The 6,728-nt window shown below is 36.2% G+C and overlaps 1 non-coding gene across 1 annotated transcript; it reads right to left on the reverse strand.

Moving 5' to 3' along the window:
• Nucleotides 1-223: 223 nt before the first annotated feature.
• On the reverse strand, nucleotides 224-330 carry LOC120257372. The gene has a single exon (XR_005535656.1). It is a non-coding gene; the product is annotated as a small nucleolar RNA R71 (small nucleolar RNA).
• Between the last annotated feature and the right edge of the window lie 6,398 nt (nucleotides 331-6,728).

The raw sequence follows: 6,728 nt of genomic DNA on the forward strand, positions 1-6,728 counted from the left end.
CGATGAGGATCCAAACAATCACATTGAGAACTTCTTGGAAGTGTGCGACATGCTCAAGATTAATGCTGTTATTGGTGATGCTATCAAGTTGAGAGCCTTCCCATTTTCCATGAAAGGAAGATTAAAGCAATGGCGACATTCACTAGCTAGAGCATCGATCACTACTTGTGAGGAGATGGTAGAAGCTTTTTTTGTACGATATTTCCCTCCCGAAAAATCCAAGAAGCTTAGGAATGAAATATCATCTTTTGTGCAAATGGAATTAGAGTCTTTTTTTGAAACATAGGATAAGTCCAAGGAGCTCCTACAGAAATGTCATCAACATGGGTTCCTCGAGTGGATTATCATACAGACTTTCTATAATGGGTTGAACCCTAGCACAAGACTGTTACTTGATGCTGCAGTAGGAGGTACCTTAGGAAGAAAGACCCCCAATGAGGCCTGACATCTCATTGAAGAAATGACTATAAATAGTTATTAGTGGAACACAAGGGACAAAAAATAGGTACCGGACTTTATGAGATTGTTTCAGTTACCACATTGGCGGCCCAAGTTGAATCATTGAGTAAGAAGTTAGGCATTCTAACTTTTCCCATAGTGGCGGCTATGACGAGTTGCACTGAGTGTGGGGGAGGACATGCTCCATCCGATTGCCTGATTTCTATTGGTGGTACTTCCTCGGTGGAACAAGTGTCAATCGGTAAAAAGTTCCTAAAAATTCAAGTAAAAACTAGAGCATGAGAACATTCAATGTTAAAAATTCTCCTAAACTTAATAATACAACCATTGCAACTAAGGTGAACCGCCATTGGCTACGTGAGCATTTTCTATCAAAACTTATTGAAAGAACATGTGTAATGTGAATCTGTTCTCATATCATTAATTTTTCGTATTTGGTGTTGAAATTTCCCATAATTGTAGAATGCTTCTTTTGCATACTTTTGGTGAACCTAAGGCCAAGCACTTTCAATATTTCCTTTTTTTATGCTTCAATGTTTTATTTTTTCTGAAAGATAAGCAAAAGCTTAAATGTGGGGGAGTTTGATAAGTGCCTGTGTATTAGTAATACGAAGTATTCTTTTCTTAATATGTGTATTTGTGTTACTTTTGTGCATGAGCAATAAAATCTGAGAAAAGTAATGTTCATAGTAAGAAAAGAATACTTTTTATTACTAATACACAAGCACTTATCAAACTCCCTCACACTTAAGGTTTTTCTTGTCCTCAAGCAAAAATAAAATATTGAAGCATAGAAGAAGGAAATATTGAAAGTGCTTGGCCTTAGGTTCACAAAAAGTATGCAAAAGAAGCATTCTCCAAGTAAGGATAATTTCAACACGACATACAAAAACTCAATGCTCTAGCTAAAAACTCGAATAAAAAAGGACAACGAACCCGAAATCGTGCAAGTGTGTGTAAACTCACTCAAGTCAATCCAATGTATACTCCTAAAAGTTCTAATTATGAAGGACTTATTTATTTACGGAATGAAACAAAACAAAGAGATGGTAGTAGCTTCACACATCCTCTAAGTTAGCCCTTTCCGAAACTGCCGCTAAGGTGGTTTTCACACTTTCGAGGTGGAAGCTCTTTCTACCGGGGTAGTAGCTTTCACTCATCCTATCAGATAGCTCTTTGTCTCATTAGGGCATAATTAGTATCCGACTTATGAGAGTAGCTTCATAATTCATAGGCAGTAGATCTTTCCACCCCAAATGTACAACGAAAACAAGTTTTTTTTATTACTAACATAACACTAGTCCCTTAAATATCAAACTTGAATTTCCACAAAGTTTAATGAGTGCATAGTGCAACAAGTGTCGATTAGTCAAAAATTCCTAAAAAACTAAGTAAAAACTAGAGCATGAGAACATTCATTGTTAAAAGTTCTCCTAAACTTAAGAATACAACCATTATAACTAAGTTGAACAGCCAATGGCTACGTGAGCATTTTCAGTCAAAATTATGTAAAGAACATGTGTAATGTGATCTCCCCCGGGCACACACACACACACACTTAAGATGTACATTGCCCTCAATGTACGCATGCAAGCACAATAAAAGGTATAACAATGACAAACATATGTGGAAGTGTGCAATTGAAACAATACTCCCATGAACTCGTAATGGTACGTTTGATGAAGCTATATTCATTGAGAGTTGAGTTCCAATGGATTGTGGAGCACACACGGCCATGTGAAGATCACATTTACCATGTCCATGACTAGTCCTCAATTTCCATACTCACAAGACCATCTACATGCGTACATAATGGGGTTCAGTGAACCTCAAAAAAAGCAAAATAAACTCCAGTATATAAGGTAAAGCAATGAAATACAACTCGCAACAATGGAAATAAAAGATAAACTCAGAAGGAAAATCCTTTCTAAGTGATACAAGTTCAAAATAAAATGCGAAAATGAAATACGAAAAATAAATGCAAAGAAAATAAAAGACGCCTAAAGCGTCAGTGTATGGCGCTATCTCTTCTGATGCTGTTGGTGATGAAGATGATGTTAGTGGATCTGTCTACATTGGAACTTGAGATGATGGTGTTGGAGATACTTGAGGGGTTCTGGGTCTCATCACAAACGGAGATGTCGCGTCTCGCTCAAGTAACTGCTGTAGAATATCGAGATGCACCATCACCTTAGCATGGTTCACGACCTGTATCATGCGAACCTCAGCAATCTCAGTCTGTATCATCCCCACTACACTCTCAAGCCTCTCAAAATGATCATAGGCTCAAGAGGGTGATAGAATGTGCACTGGAGATGGCTCCTATGCAGTGGGTGGTGCCTCGGTCTCCATCTACACCTGTTGGGGCTCTTGTACAGGCTGAGACCATTCTGCTGTGTCACCCTAGTCCTATGCTATCTCCGGTGGGGGCATGTTTAGCACATAAACCCCATCTCTATACTTACTGATCATCCCCATGAGTCTCATCGTCTCTAGGCTGAGGGGAGAGGGTTCTATAATCGTCTCAGCTCCTCGAATAGCATCCAAAAGACCCATACACATGATGAGAATGGTGATGTAGGGACCTGAGAACATAACTCCAATCCCGGCATACTGCCACTGATGCCTCAGGTATTATACTAGTATGTGGCCAAGATGGATCAGCTGGCTCTGTACCATAGAATAGTAGTACAGTTGCTACTGTCGGTTGAGGACCCCTATGCTATCGACCCATCCATTCGCCGACTTGCTCAGATCGGCGTGCAAGTAACGGTATACAGGTCGAGAAAGGCACGTGGTCTTGGACACCCCCGACTCATATTGCCTTTACCACATAACGCCATGTATGCCCTCTAAGGTGTCAAACTGTCGGATATATTACTAGGTAGTCGATCGTACTCCTCAGTAGCGTTAAACGCCTCATCTTAAAGTCCCAGTCAAATAGAAAACTCTATTACACTCATGTTATGACACTATCTAAATACTCCAAACTAAATGGCATCTACACTATCAAAGCTGATGTAGGAGCGGTCGAACTCTAAAGATGCTAACACCTCCAATGTCAGCATACGAATAGTAGGCTTACAAATCTATAACAGACAGCGCCAACTCCCCACAGCAAGCAATTGCTCAACCTTATTTAACATGTCATAAGCCAACTGAATCTCCCTAATTGTACTCATATCTGGGAAATGAGTCTGTCCAAACTTCAACATAGACAAACGCTAGAATCGAGAATGATGCACGGGTTTATCAAATTAAGTTCAAACTTCAACTTAGAAAAACTTGACAATGCCATTTGCATGTGTACCGCAAGTTCACGGGTTTGTCGAAGTAATAATACCCTGGTGAGTGGGTATTCAGGTTGTCAAACCACAAGGACTGAGATTCTAGTATTGGTTGATCTTCTAATGTCTAGTCACACCAAAGATTGATAAAATGGTTGACTAACTAATGAAGGAAGAAGGGATGGAAAAATAACAGGAATACTAGGGTTGTGTCTTTGGCAACAAAAGACAGGACAATCCCTATGCACTTAGTGTACTACCTTTAGTCTAATATCTACTAATGTACATTCTAGGATCCTTTTTGTTGCATCTACGGCTCTCAAACACGCCATGTTTTGCAAAAGCAACTGCAGGTCTCATATACGCTATTACAACTACGACAATCAACACATGCCAAGTTTTCCAAGGCAACTACGCAAAACAACTAGCAAATCAAGCAAGCCAAGTATACAACACATGAATTGACACAAGAATGAAATAGAACTCCATAGACATTAAAAAATAAGTAGTCAATGTACATTAAGAAACATAGTTCAATATCTCGGGGCACCGTGGAATGGTTAGCCCCTCATGAATTAATACAACTAAGAGAAGGAAATAAATGCACTAAAGAGAGAAATCATTACTTTCCCCTTTTACAAAGATCACTTCCATTGTACATGAAGAACTCCATGGAATTAGCAAACTCCACTTCTCAGGTGCCTCTAACTGAACCTTGATCCCCTTAGGTCATTTGGTGAAGGCATATCATCTTCTTCTTGAGAGCTCCCCTAATGGAGAAAAAGACTCACGAACAAATGATACTACAAAACCCTAGATTTGGGAGATAAAAAGGACTTTCCAGGCTCAACATGGCCTACGCACGAATGTGCTGAGGCTGAGTAATTCTTTTGACTTCTGAGTGAAATGGGTAAGTGTCATTCAAAGAAAATCACTAGTAGAGCACAGTCATGCTCTTCCCATGCTTAGCTTGAGCATGCACATGAAAGAGGCCGCGACCATGCTTGCTCTCAGAACACAAGAAGCTCCCATCCAGAGATCATCACTGGGAGATAGCACCCTTGTGTTTTGCCCGTGCTTCTACTAAAGTGTAGAGAAGCTTCAGTTAAGAGAAAATCATGCGGAGATGGCGCGCCCGTACTCTGCTAGTGCTTGGCTTGAACACTTAGAGAAATTATCTTTTTAAGTTGATTCTATCCCCAATTTCACTCTGATTTATTCTAAGCCCTAAAATTCCTCACCATGAATGAACATACCTACAATACCAACATTTATAAATAAAAAGTGCAAAAAGACAAGCAGAATTGTTTATCGAAGGTATGCAATACTTGATATAAAATGCACTCATGAGTATTCCAAAAAAAAAACACTTAGGATTAGGGTTTTGATTAAAAATTATGAGACATTACAAAATGAGCATAGGGTTTTGTTTAAAAAATAGGATATACTACTATAAGAAAACATAGGATTAGAGTTTTGAATAAAACTGAAAATAGTAGACATTCTGAAAAGAAAATATACAATTAGGGTTTTGATTCAATGTTCCCAAAAGAAAACACAGGATTTTTGTTTTGATTAAAAAATAGGAGCCACTCCAAAAAGAAAACATAGGATTTCTGTTTTGATTAAAAACTAAGAGCCACTCCAAAAAGAAAACATAGGATTACGATTTTTGATTGAAAAAGAGGAAACATTAGGAATAGAAAAAAAAGGATTATTGTTTTGATTCAAATATAGCAGGCATTCTAAAAAGAAAACATAAGATTAGATTTTTTATTAAAAAAAATATGCGGCATTCCAAAAAAAAACATAGGATTAGAGTTTTGATTAAAAAAATGAGACATTATGAAAAAAAACATACAATTATTGTTTTGATTTGAAAATAGCAGATATTCCTAAAAGAATACATAAGATTAGGATTTTAATTAAAAAGGAGGCATTCCGAAAAGAAGACATTGGATTATGATTTTTATTAAAAAATAGAAGTCATTACAAAAAGAAAACATCTGATTAGTTTTTTGATTAAAAATTAATAGAGATTCCCAAAACAAAAAGATAATATTAGGGTTTTGGTTCAAAGAAATGAGGGATTCCAAAATGAAAACAAAGGATTATCGTTTTAATTAAAAAAGGGGCAGACATTTCGAAAAGAAAAGAAAAGATTAGGTTTTTGATTGAGAAATTAGAGACATTCCAAAAAGAAAACATAGGTTAGTATTTTGATTCAAAATTGTTAAATAGGATACATTAAGAAAAAAAAAATATAGGATTCGGTTTTTGATTGAAAGATTGGACACATACCTAAAAGAAAACATAGAATTAGGGTTTTGATTCAAATATAGTAGGCATTCCAAAAGAAAACATTGGATTAAGGTTTTGATTCAAAACTAAAAATTAGGATGCATTACTATAAGAAAATGTAGGATTAGGGCTTTGATTAAGAAAAATGTAGACATTCTGAAAATAAAACAAAAGATTAGGTTTTAGAATAAAAAATAACAGACATTCCCAAAATAAAACATAGGACTAGCATTTTCATTAAAAAAAAAGGAGCCATTGTGAAAAGAAAACTTTGGAATAGACTTTTGATTGAAAATAATTTGACATTATGAAAAGAAAACATTGAATTATTCTTTTCATTCTAAAAAAGCAGACATTGAAAAAAGAAAATAAAGGATTAGGTTTATGAATAAAAAATGATAAATAGGAGACATGAGCGAAAGAAATCATAGAATCTGGGTTTTGATTGAAAAATTGGAGACATTCTAAAACAAAACATAGGATTAGGATTTCTATTGAAAAATAGAAGGCAATCCAAAATGAAAACATGCGATTAGGGTTTTGATAAAAAAATTAGCAGAGATTTCAAAAACAAAAGTTAAGATTAGATTTCTAATTAAAAAAAGTGAGACATGCCGAAAGGAAAACAAAGGATTACGGTTTTGAGTCAAAAATAAAAAATATGACACATTCAGAAAAGAA

This window comes from Dioscorea cayenensis, unplaced genomic scaffold (genome assembly GCF_009730915.1).
Source record: "Dioscorea cayenensis subsp. rotundata cultivar TDr96_F1 unplaced genomic scaffold, TDr96_F1_v2_PseudoChromosome.rev07_lg8_w22 25.fasta BLBR01002052.1, whole genome shotgun sequence".
Taxonomy (NCBI): Eukaryota; Viridiplantae; Streptophyta; class Magnoliopsida; order Dioscoreales; family Dioscoreaceae; genus Dioscorea; species Dioscorea cayenensis.